Source organism: Camellia sinensis, chromosome 8 (genome assembly GCF_055761805.1).
Source record: "Camellia sinensis isolate YWXY chromosome 8, ASM5576180v1, whole genome shotgun sequence".
NCBI classification, from domain to species: Eukaryota; Viridiplantae; Streptophyta; class Magnoliopsida; order Ericales; family Theaceae; genus Camellia; species Camellia sinensis.
The window spans coordinates 134,409,836-134,424,024 of record NC_138968.1 but is presented as its reverse complement, the minus strand read 5'-3'; positions in this window follow the sequence as shown (position 1 = coordinate 134,424,024).

Genomic DNA, 14,189 nt, shown 5'->3' with positions numbered 1-14,189 from the left:
AGTCAAGTCTTAACCCTTGAACCAGTGATCAACCCTACGTTAAGAATATAATATAAATAGAAAACAACTATAAATTTTTAAATGAGTTGGCAATCAACAATCTATTATTATAATATCAGAGCATATAATAGATTGATGAGTTGTCGAATAACAATCCAATTATGTCGAGGGAAAATGCAAAATGACACAGAAAGTGCAAATTTTGTTGGCTATATCTATTGTGCACAATTTTTTTCTGCAGAGCAATTAAGGCACCATGGAGCCCCCATTTTTAGTTTTATTTTATTTTTTATTATATATACGTATATTTTATTAAAAAAAATAAAAATCCCCCTCTTAGCCTTTTAGTTTATCAAAGAAAAGATTTACAAACTCGAAACATGTTTTGGTGTCATTTTTTCAAACTAATGATTTTATGATATTTTTTTTCTATCATATTTTAAATGGTTACCATCATTTTATTAATTTAATGAGTTCTACCACACAGGTAGGTTATCATATTGTATGGCACGAATGGAGAAATTATAACGACATCTAATTATCTTGACTTTGAAGTTTTGTATACTAAAAGGAAAATTGTATGAAAATTTATGTCTAAATCAATTTAAAATGATTTTCAAATTTTAAAATAGCATCAGATTCCATTATGATTATAATAAAGTTAAAACAGTCGTGTTGTAGTGTGCATATGCACCTTCATTATTGGCCATCGGATTACACAAGTTGATCCTGACCATTGAATTATTTAATTTTGGAAAATTGGACACCAGAGCAACCGGTTTACCCCATTTGTATTCTCTCTACTTTCACTTTCGTCTCTCTCTGTCGCCCCCCTTTCTCTCTCTCTCTCTCTCTCTGTTACACCTTCCTTTCGTCTCTTCCCCTACTCTTCTTGCTCTCTTCTCTCTCTACTGCGCTCATTCCTCTCTCTTTCTTTGGCTCGACTGAATGTAAGCCGAAGTGGTTGTTCTGTTTAAAACCCTGATCTAACCCGGTAAGCCTCTGTTTGGTTTCTAAGAAAAAAAAGAATTTTTTTTGGAAGAGCAATCAACAAGGTATGTCTCCTTCTGATTATTTCTAAAATCCTCCCTCTTCTAAAACTCTCTTCTTCCCCATTTTTTACTCTGTTTTCTCTCTCTGAATTTGTATTCCAGTCTCTCATGGCTCACATTTATTCGAAATTTGTACGAATGAAGCAAGGCTTTGTGAGGATTTTATTCTATTTTGCTATTTATATATCTCAGTTGACATTTGTAATGAAATAATCTTTTTTTTTACATTAATTGATATAGTATTTTGTAACCATTTTGTTGCTTCCATGACTTCTTCTTGATTTGTTGCAAAATATTTCATCTTATTTTGGCATTCAAATTATAGCGCTAATTATGTTATTTGAATGTTGATTGCATTTAAGATGTTTGTAAAAATGCTTTGTTTGTTAGCAATTTGAACAAAAGTATTTTGGAACTATATTTTCATTGCATTTAGATGTTGTTGAAAGCTTGTGATTGATTTAACATGTTCTCCAAATATTTATCCCAAAACATATTTAGTGATATTCGCATGAAGCAGCTATAACTTGTGGTTGCGAACTCCCAATTTGTAAGTTAAGGCAAATAGTTATTCCAAGTGTTTTTGGTAATGTGCAGTACTTATTGTTCTAGTTGAATTAAATAGCCATCTAAATTAAATCTTTTGTTTGATTGGTTTTTAAATAAGCAAACGTAGTTCACATACAATAGAAATACTTCCTAAAATGTTAATCAAAATAGTGCTTGAACTTCACTTGTATCCTTCTTTAAGCATGACCAGTTGACAAGATAACAAGAAAGTGACTCTAACCAACAAAACAACTTTGAAAAGCTAAAAAGAATTGAAGTATATGATTTTAAATTTTAGCTAAAAGGTAGTCGACATGAAGCTTATGCTTAATAAAATGAATTTCCACATCCTTTTTCGAAAGTATATCGATGCTAAGAGAATCCATGAATTATTATTTTCCCTCTAAGCGTGGAGGCTTTCCTAGCAACCATGAAAGATTAGTGTGGAACTTTAGAATTGAAGTAGTGGGTAGTGTGAGAAAGGGAAAATTTTGAATTTTTCTTCCCTTGTTTGTTTGCATGATAAATTTATCATGATAATGTTAGAAAATATAAGATTGTTAAATTTTGTATACAATCCATAGCAACATGGTAAGTTGCTTTTCAATTTCTTGTAAAACATACATAAATGTTTCCTCTAAAAAACAGAGAATGTTTTTTCACTATTTTGTCACTTTTGACTTCCTATCTAAACATGCAGCTTTTTACACTCGGTTAATTTTGACCTAACGAATTGTACTTTGTTTTTCGAGTAACGTTTTTATGATAAAGGATATGCATAGTAGCATTTCCATTATATATGTATATTATATACTTGTAAAATTTATCTTATAAATGCTATATTTTTTGGGACAAATATCTTAGATGATTGGTTTCAGTTGGATTTTTTACATACATATGCCTAAGAGGAGGCACGAATATCATCTGGATAGTGTAATTTAGTAATTTCAATTTGGGGAACTACATCCCAAGGACATTAGGGCTACAATTAATAAATCAATGACAATTTTTTTTTTTGTAATTACAACTGAAATGAGAAGAATGAAAGTAAATATAAATGTCACGCCCCAAATTTTAATTACTCGAAACCATTACCAGAGCCTTTAATTTCGGTCCATTTTTATATATGTATATATATATATATATATACAAATATCTATTACACTTAAGTAATAGAAATACATTGATACATGTTCTCTCTCTCTCTCTCTCTCTCTCTCTTTCTCTCTCTCTCTCTCTCTCACACACACACACACAATGAATATTACGATAACAACAATACATGTTAATCTCCTACTGTGCTACAAATAAATAAATATAAATAAAAAATCCATTTCCTTTACATCTACTATGAAGTTATACAGAGGGACTCAAGAACTCCATAAATCTTCAATCAAATAATCCAAACTTTCTTCCTATAAAAAGATAAAACAACAACGGGGTGAGCACTAATGCCCAGTAGGAATCTCATAGTTCTCAATCAATAACTAACACACAGATAGAAATGATCATGCATGCAGGGTGATACCATATAGTAGGTGACGTTTTGTAATTTCAAAATACCATACATAGAGTGCCTTTTTCTCAAAATTCATTTGAACATTTAAGGAAAACCTTCAACCATCAAAACTATTCCTTTTTATTAGAAAACCATAAATCTTTTTTAAAACATTTATGTTTAAGGAGCCACATCGTTTTATATTTTTAAACTCTTTCCAAAATATTTCTCATTTAATTTCCCATATTAAATATTCCTCTTTTTCTTTCATCCTTCCTTTCTTCTCATTATATTTAATTAGAACTCAATTACTTCAAGTTCAAGTTCCCTTTTTAATTTACTAACGATTCTCCTATATCCAATTTACACTGTTAATTACACTCCAAATTTTCACTTCAAGATAACGCAAGATTAGTAAACCCCTTTCAATTCACAACACTCATAATTTGCCTTTATTGTCACAACTAATTCATTATATTCACCCTCACCAATCCATAATCCCCTTACTCATTTTTGGGTTCCATACATTACAAATATGTCTATGTACATTTCCTCTTTATATCAAATTACACATCAATTTGTAATTTCACAGATTCATCACAAGTCACAAATAAAATTATCAACTTCCCAAAAACCATTTTTCAACTTTTTAAAACCATCCCCCACATTGGCCGGGTACTATACGACAGGATGTGGGCACCCAAAAATCATTTTTCCACTTTCGCAAGCTACTATGCGGCGGGACTGTGTGGACACCCAAAAGTATTTTCCCACATTCGTCCAGCGATAAGGCTAGATAAGGTAATTGGGCACCTTTAATTCAAACCACCCCCACATTTGCTGGCTACTATACGGCAGGACGTGGGCCCCAAAAAACCTTTTTCTTCAATTTTTAAAACCATCCCCCACATTTACCGACTATTATACGGACGGTCGTGGGCACCGAAAAAACACAATTTTTCAACTCCCCGCACGAGTATCAACACAACACCACCCAACACAACTCAACTCAACCCAAACTCAACACAACCCCAACACAACACAACCCAAACTCAACACAACCCCAACACAACACAACACAACACAACTCAAACTCAACATAACCCAACACAACACAACTCAGCACAATTCAACATGATTCAAACATAACTCATCATAGTTCAACACAGTTCAATTCAATAATATTCAACACACTTAATTCAACATAAGCCAACACAACTTGATTCAACAACGCAATTTGCAATTTCAACATAATTCAAGATAAATTCTTGAATCCCCTTTCAACATTCCATAACCAAATTTATGCCATCTATATCATTAACACATCTTTTTCCCTCAAAGGCATTTCATCTTATAACTTGATTTACAATGCCCATAACAAGGTACATTCGCTAATTTTTAATATAATTTTCAAACATTTTCAAAATTCAATTAAACTTGTATATATATAACTCAATACCTTGATTTCATGATTCTACTTTCAATTTGGGCAAAATCATTAATTTTCATCATGAATCAACCTAGGGTATTCAAGAAAATCAAGAATTTCAAGAAAAAAAAAATAAACTTCTTAAACCATTACTTTTTATTCCAATTTTCCCATTGATTATACACCTAAGGTTCATAATCCACCATGTTCACCCAACAACTGAACCCCCAACACTTCAAACCCTAAACCCCCAAATCTCATGATGTATACTATATGCTCAAAATGTAGGTTTTGTAGTTATATAATCAAAATACCACAATTCTATCTATTAATGGAAGTATTGGAGAAGAACTAGGATCCCTACCTCAAGAATCAAGCAAAAGAGCAAAGCTTTGAGAAAAATCCTTCTCAAATCTGAATTCCAATCGGTAGAACATGTTGATCTTCAAGCTTCTTCACTTTCTTGTAAGGGACTTGCCCAAAACTTAGAGGAATGAAAAGTATTTAGGGTAAAAAATCTAGGGTTTCAGACCTAGGGTGAGAGCAAGGAAGAAGGAAAAGGAAAATGCAAGGAATGAGCTAAAAATTCACATTTTAAGCTGCTGAATTCGCGCATTCTGCTCGAGCGTCACTTTTCCCATTCGAACGTACCTGTTTCCAGCATAGATTCCAAAACTTCAAACGGGCATAACTCTCCCATTCGGACTTTGTTTTAGATTGTTCTTGTGTCCAAATTGAAGCCCCAGAAACAAGATTTCCAATGGTTCTAGCCTCACATCCAAATTCAAAGTGTGGAAAAAGAAAAGGGCAAAAGAGTGACGGCTGTTCGTAGGCAAATTATTTGAATTAAAGTTTTTGGTCCAAACTTACTTTACTATCATGTTACCACCTCAATCAATACCCCAAAATAAAATAAGGAGGTTCCAAATACACTAATAAAAATGCCAAGGGAAATCTCACTTTCTCCGCTTGAGCGTCGCTTTTCACGCTCAAACGGCCCGCCTGCAACACGCGAGATACTGGGGGCATCAATTCTACACTCGAGCGCCAACTCCCCCGCTCGAGCGGAGGGAGAAATTTTGGATCATTACAATAAAGAGGTGGCAATCGCCTATTTGATTTACCAAAATATCCTTCTCTTCTTCCTTTTTCCTCCCCTTTGCTTTGGAAATTTTTGTCACTAAGTCCCATACAACCAATTTCCTCCCTCCTTGACTAACCCCAACACCTTGCCTGCCACCACCAACCCCTCACCCACCTGTCTCTTCCTTCCTTCACTACTTGAAACCCCTCCCCGCCCATTTCCATCACTTCCTCACACTAGTCTCGTCTACCTCTACTACACAAGCCCCTTCCAACCCACCCAACCTAGCACCCTAATCAACCCAAACCCAAACCCAAGCCGTCGGAACCCCCCAAACTCCTTTAGTCCCTCCCCATCTCTACTCTGCATCATCTCTCTCTTCACTATTGTTAAAAGATACAAGTCCAAACTATGCAAGGTGGTGATGATCTACTCCCAATATTTTGGCCTCATAATTACATGATATGTATGGAGTGGGAGAATTATATGTACCCAAGAAATTAGTTTGAGCAAGGCCTGACACTCTAGTAACAAAAAAAAAAAAAAAAAAAGGAAAAATCATGAAGGAATATGTATCAAACTTTTAAAAACAAAGAATAAAAGAGAGAATATTTGTGTTATGTATTTCTATAAATTATTAAATGGTTGAACCAACAACTAAAACAATAAATAATGTGAGCTTTGTCAGCATTGATTATTTGGTATCTAAATGTTTTGACTTGTGCATAAAAATCCATACAAAAATTGCTTGCGACTTAGAGCTTATGTGCCCCCACTTTGACGTAAGTTTCCACACTAATGGCTAGACTCAAGAGTTACATCCATTCACGTTTTGAAAAGTCCATGAGAAAAAAGAATCTGTTTCAATATGCTACCCCTTAAGGGTTGCATATAATATTCTCCCTAACTATTGGCTCATTTTATTTATTTATTTTAATTGCGTGAAGGGTTGGTTTTGGTACGTTAATCTAAGTCTTTACGTAATGGCTATTGATAATTCAAACAAATGTATTAAAAGTTTCATCTCTTGTATTGCTTATGTGGTTTGTTAATGTGAAAGCATATGTGCAAAATGATATTTGTTTGCTTTTACATGATAGCATGGCACTGGCGGGTGTGCTAATTTTTTTATTTGCTTTTAATTGACAACAGGATACTGGCAGATGTGCTAATTTATTTGTTTTCTTTTAGTTGATAATAGGGCATTACCAGGTGTGATACTTTTTTTGTTTGCAATTGATGATAGTTAAGGATTGGAGATGCTCTAAAGTGTACTATTATTGTCAGTCATACTCTACTGAGGTGTGAATTTATTGGGTTTTATGCCATGCTTCGGACTTTTACACCATGTTGTGAGTCCCAAACATGGTGTAAAATTCTATAAAATTAAATCTCACATAATTAGAATTAACATATCAAAAAATATATATTTAGAATTAAATTACAAAAAATTACTTTTGTGAAAATAATAAGGATATCAAGTGAATGAGGATATTGCAGGTATACTCTACTATCTTGATGTGCATATTTTTATATAATTTTATGTTATTAAATTTTGTCTATGTAGACTTAATCAAAATTTTACACTTCTTGATGATGCGATTGAAGGTGTGGTCATAATGTGGTTTAAAGTGTAGTCTTGCATGTGTGTTTTTTAGTTATTTGAATGAAGTGTGTTCTTTGATCTAGTTTATACCCATTGGAAAAAAAATAAAATAAAAAAATTCTAGCGTTGCCACTAATTATACACCGTTTTGAAATGTGAAACACATGGGTGGAAATTACACTCTATTTTCAAGTGTCTGGTTATTAGGCATTACATTTTTAATTTGAGTTTTGAAATATAAGTAGTTTCATTCGTATGCAATTTGTAATATCCTTAGTAGTTAGTTGCCATTTGTAGGAAGCTGCATTGGTTGCATTGTCATTGATTACCGTTATACAAGGAGGACAAGATAATGTTCATATATGTGTCAATCATAGAAAAATTGAAAATATCTGTTTGGATTTGGTTCTTGTGGCTGTGTTGTCATTGCTTGAACTAACACCAGTGTGGTTTGAACTCTATATTTGGCAAGGCTACCATCCTCTTGGCCCAGGATTTTGCTGCATTCGTTCTTGGCGTAGAATACCTTGGACTTTGCTTGTCAAAGCCCTAGGTCACAGCTCTCTCTCTCTCTCTCTCTCTCTCTCATTGTATTTCCTAAAATCTAGTAGATATTTTGGTCCATTTTGTGAGCCTTATTCCAGTTGTGCTTGTGTTAATATATAGAAGTTGAAGTACCTACATATTCTTTTGCTCATATGTTCTCTCTTTCTCTACTTGCATTATGTGAACTTTAGTTGCTGGTTTTTGCTTCTTTTTAAGTTCATTGTTTGGGGGGTGAAACCCATATCACCTATTTATTATAATTTTCACTAACCCTTCATTTTTGGCTACTTGGAAAACCTAATACGAAAAAAAAGAACAAATCCAAGTTTCCATACTTTTGTTTGCTGAGTTGCAATATGCTTACTTGTGTAGATTTTATTTATTTATTTATTGTTATTTTGTTCTTTGTTTCTTAAATTTTTCATATTCTAAACTTGAACTTTTGTGCTTTTCTCATATTTCTCTGCAATCTAACACAACATATATATGTATATATATATTTAACTGTTTACTTGGGAATTAAGCAATTTTCTGATGTTAGAGAAGATGTTTATGTGGCCGCCCACTCTACTACTATGTTTCATTACTATGGACGATTATTAATTAAACATGTTAGTGTCTACTTAAGTACTCAAGGAAAACACGATGTTCTCCATAATTTCTATTTAAAACCAGTGAGATTTAAATTTGTCTAGAAATTATATTTTGTAATAATGAAATCCTTTGCTCCTTTCTTTCTTGGACTTTTTTTTTCTCCCTTTCCCACAATTGTCACATGGATGCTCCAAATGTGCAATTATAGTTAGGAAAATCAACACCACTTATTAATATCTCATTATTTGTGATTTTCTTTGATGAGATTATTTGGTTTTCTCTGCCTATCAATTTCAAGTTAACTTTTAGAGCAATAAAGAAGTTTTGATTGCTTTCTTGTAATGAATTAATTTGTGAATATGTTCATATATTGGCATGTATACATTTGTTGTATTTTGGAACCATATTTTTGCTTCAATCTTTTTTACTAGCAGAAGTATATAAACTAAAGCTTAATTTTTCCTTTTCTTTTTTCTTCTAATTTTTTATGCACAATGAAATAGCTACATTTTTTTCCTTCTCTTGAGAAGATAGTGAACTTCAATACACGTGCGTGCACTCACAAACAAATGGACAAAAATTGAAGCCATAAGGATATGAACTAAGGTAAAGAAAAAAACTTTCACTGTAAGGCTTTTCTATAATAATTATGTCGATTGAGGGTTGTGATTTTTCTCTTGATTTCAAATTGGTTTTGTTTTGTTATGTGTTAATGTGACTTTCTTAGAAGATAATAATGTAGTTATATCTTGTTGTATTTGTCATGGGTGGGTTATATACCAATTGATTGGTGTTAAAAGAGTGGAAATCTTGACTAGCCAACAAAGTTGATTTTTATCATAGGAAAGTTGGCCCTGGTTGTTTCAATGGGTTTCCAGTGAAAGAACTTGAAATATGGGCTTCATGACAAAAAAATTGAATAAAGCATTTGAAGTGCTCAATAGGCTTGAAGGAGGCCAATAACTATTGGTGGGTTGAAAAAATTGGAGTTCGCTTAGGGATCCATTTTGGATAATTAATCTATGGAAACAGACTCTAAATAAAGGAAATTTTGAGTTGCTTTTGCAATGTTTGATTGAGTGCAACATATTCTCAAGAAAATATAAGCAACAAAAATAGTAAGTAGATTTTGATGATCAACATTATGAAAGAAACCTACACTGCGTACTTAGATGGTTCTTAAAAAATAATAATTTAGATTCTAAGTAACATTCTTTAATTACGACATTTACTATGAACATAACCTTAAATTAGCAGCCACTTGCCAGTTTTAAACCAAAACAAAACACCAATTATGTGACTCATGCAAAAACCAAATTTGAAGAATTTGCAGTTAGGCACATGTATGTGAAGCTGTGTTTTGTCCTTTTGTTTTGTATAGTGGCCTTTTTTCTTTATTAAAGGTACTAGCATGGCCTTTCTCCTGGAGCACTCTTCAAATAATAGGCATGATGACTCTTGTCAAATAGTTTTGATTGATGCGAAATGGTTTTGAAATGGATTTCTATGAAATGAAATGGGTATCTTTCTGTTAATTGATTCTATGAATTTTTTTTGTCTAACTATATAGATGGGTTTTTATGAAATGGGTTTGATGGGTTTCCAATAAAATGAAGAGGTATGAATGAGGGATGTCTATTACAAATAAATTTTCGAAGGAAGTAGTGGTTCTTGAATGATAGGTTCATGTCTATTTTAGAGTCAAAGTTTTGGGAATTGATTCATTAAGATCACAACTTTCAGTTAAGGTTGGGACTCACCTTTTGCATCAAAATTCAAATTTAGCAAAAGGAAAAATGTTGGAGGTTTTAGAGTACTTGATTATCTTACTAATTTTATGAAGCAGAAATAAGATATGTATTTCTAGGAATTGACTCGTGCACTTGTGGTAAGTGTTTTAAAAATGGTAGACTTAGCAGGAAAAATGGCAATTTTTTCGGAGTTTTCCGTCCCTTTCAATCTTCTTATAGGTTTTGTTATTCACTTTGTATTATGTCAGATAGTGGCTAGATTGGTTTATGAGGGTGCTTCATGGATTAAAAGGAAAACAATTAAATATTATGCAATTGCACACTTACACACCAAAAAAAAAAAAGATGTTTTTGGTTAGGCACTCTTTAATAATCATCACCTGAGTAGTATAGTCCACAACCTGCTCAGCTCCAGCTGCCATAGCCCGATCTATACTTTCACTTCCACATGTAGTTGAAACATGGTACTCTGCAGCTACTACAAGCTGAATTGTTGCAAAATCGACAGCTCCTTCTCCACTAACCACCAACACCCTTTGTCTGTAGAGATGAGATTGAAAATGCAATCATGAGAAAATACACACACAAAAATCTTGCACAATCCACACAGATATTATTCAACACTGAACACAACAAAACCATGAAACATTTTGTAACGCCCTCAAAAAATAACATTAAACCCAACAAATAAGACATGCATTGATATGTAAAAGTTCCACATTCTTCCATTTATCAGAATTCCATTAGATAAGTATTACATGTTAACAACAAAAGCAAATGCCCTAAGGGCTTACAGCTTTCCAAATTAACACTTGGTTACAACAAAGAGTACTAACTCATACACATTAAGCCCTTGGCCTAAATTTACATGCAATACATCAAGAAGTAAAACGACAAAAGTATGTCCGCCTCTAGCCTCCCAAGCTATGTCCTTGGAGGTGGCATGCTGCCTGTACCTAAAAATGATATTCCCATATAGGGTGAGCCACAGCCCAGTAGAAATATACTAAACCAACCATGAACAATGACTAAAAGATTAGCAATTGATAGATGGCCAACACTGATACATTCACATAAATCACATATTTATGTCATACGACTTATGAGTCCAAGTTACCTTTCATTTTCCCTTTTTCAACGGACAGGCATATAAGCACTACCCACATTCTCAACAGATATGTATAACAACAATATCCACATTCTCAGATAAGCAAATAAGCTATATCCACATTCTACAACAGATATGTATAACAACAATATCCACAGATAAGCATATAAGCTATATCCACACTTCACAAAGATAAGCATATGAGCTCTATCTTCACTTTACTAGACAAGCATATGAGCTGTATCTACGAAGTTCATCCCCTATCTTCTCCCAACACTATCCGGTTTAGAGGTACATCCCCCATCTTCCCCTAAACCGCGGAGTACATCCCCCATCTCCTCCTCTACACATAACGTATACAAACACATTGGTTCTATATACAATCACTCAATACATGTAGTTAATGTATTCTATCAATCGTCAAATTCCATGACACATTCCATTGATTAGTTTTCGTTTGCCTAATCATCATGCATTGTCTACAACAATCACGACTATCCTCCACCGATAGCCCAAAGCAGTTATTTCTATACAGAAAATAAATGCACAATGGATATTCAATCAACATTTCATTTCCTCATTCCTCACAATTAATCATCCCAATTAATTAAACAATGTAATTAGGTCAATTCCCATAATTAACATTTTAACCCTGAGGTCCCATTTTCATCAATGATTTAACATTCATTCCATTTCTCTATGCCAAACATGCATCTAGGTTTATTATGAATAAAACCCCAACTTTTGTAAAATAACACAATAGCCCCAAACTTTTACCAAATTACCAAACAAATCCCAACATCTCAAAATACTAAAATTTAAAGACAAAATCCATAGAGAGGAGTAGGATATCCCTACCTCGAAGTTTAAGCCAAAAAGGAGATGAAGACTCGAAGATCAACGTGCTCCAAATCCAAACTTTTTCAGATTAAATCAAAGCTCTCAACGCCCTCTATCTTATTAACAAAGACCCTAGGCTAGATTCACACTCTAGGGAGATCAATTCTTAGAGAGAATGTAAGTTTAGAGAGAGAGAGTCTCGGATCTAGGGTTTAATCAAAAAGAAAGTGAAAAAAGTGATGTTCAAAATCGCTACTGTCCGCTGATATAAAACACGCTCGCTCGAGCGAAGACTTGGTCGCTCGAGCGACCAGACGCAGAAAACTCTCGCTCGAGCCAATAAGTTCTCACTCGAGCAAAAAACTCAAAAGTGAGCTCGAGCGAAAGAATGCTCGCTCGAGCCAACAACTCAAACCCTCAGGTCTGCAACCAGAAGCATGCTCGAGCGACAGACCTCTCGCTCGAGCGAAGAACAAACCAGACCGCTCGAGCCAAGAAAAGCTCGCTCGAGCCAAGAAATACAACTCTCAGGTCCAGAACCAGACGCCATCGCTCGCTCGAGCAAAGCCACTCTGGCTCGACCCACCAGACACAAACTCAACTCTCGCTCGAGTGATAGACTCCTCGCTCGAGCGAAGGTCCAAAAATCTGGGCAGCAACACTAGGCTCCCAAACACAACCAACCTGAAACAAACCTGCCCAACACATCCTATAACTCAATATACCAGTAAAGAGGATGCAAACAAGATAATAAACAACTACCAACATCCACGGACACATGTCCGGATCACTGTACAACAAGGGTAAACCCGGGATCGCTATACATTTTGGGATGACAACATGCTTTATCACCAAACTGGGAGGGGGCAGGGGAAGGATTATAGCAATCAAAACCATATTCATTAGTATGACAATCTGGAGAACCATAATGTAATTGATTCAGTGTCTTCTAATTCTCTATTTTTATTGTTGAGAAACTGTTAACTAAGATCAATGTGTCATCATTACTAAAATTTTAAAATGATATTTTAGTTTTATGACAACTTAACAAGCAGTAAATGAAAATCTAATCAAAATAGTCATTCATTTGGCTCCAAATAAATGAAGATAATATGACTCCACTACGGCTTTCAAAGAAAATTAAAATATCTCTTATTATTTAGAATGAGATAATGAGGGATCTCACAAAATGTTTCTCTTTCATAACTCCACAATCATATAAACTAAGATGACTCCAAGGAATACTAGATAGGTCATGGCTTGTCTTCCCAAATGTAGAGGGAAAGTAACTAGAAGTGGAACTTCTAAATACCTATAAAATACTTGTGATATTATTGATATAAACATACTTAGTAAATATTATAAAAACCTATATATTTCATCAAAATTTACACTCTAAAACAAAATGTTACTTCAGAATTACAAGCAGACCCTTGGGTTATCCTAGCAGTACTTTTCGAAGCCCTCCATTCAGTCAGAGCAACAAACAGAATGACACTTGCTTCCTTCATGGTCACAATAATTGATAAAAGCTCCATGAAATTGCAATTTGTAATCAAATGCATCTGAATAACACTTGACAAGTAAAATGGTAATCTAAATAATTGATATAATAATGAGAAAACTAGATCATACAAGTATGTGAAAATGCCAGGAAAGGTAAGTACTCTTAAGACATACCACATGTGAGATTGATACTGGTTTTGCAGTAAGATCATCTTCTAAAAGAATTGCATAGTCTGTATAAGTACCCCGTACAGTAGTTGGATGCAGTGCACCAAACACTTCCTACCCAACAGTCAGAAATCGAACAGAAGCTCCAATAGCTGCAACTTCACCACTAACATCACGACCCCAAACGAGTGGCAAAAGTGGTTCAAATAAGAAATGACCATAGCCTGATCGCATCTGGAAATATTAAAATTTGTAATATTGGATCAATACAAACTCCAATACATGATTCATATAAAAAAAACAAAATGTAATAGATTTACATTCCCAAAGATAAAGCACAGTACCTAAGGATTAAGAATGAACAAAATTCTAGAGAACATCACCATGCTAGAAAACTAGGTTTCTTTTACATAGAATCTTTTCAAACAAATGATTAATATGGAGTTCAGATGCTTCAA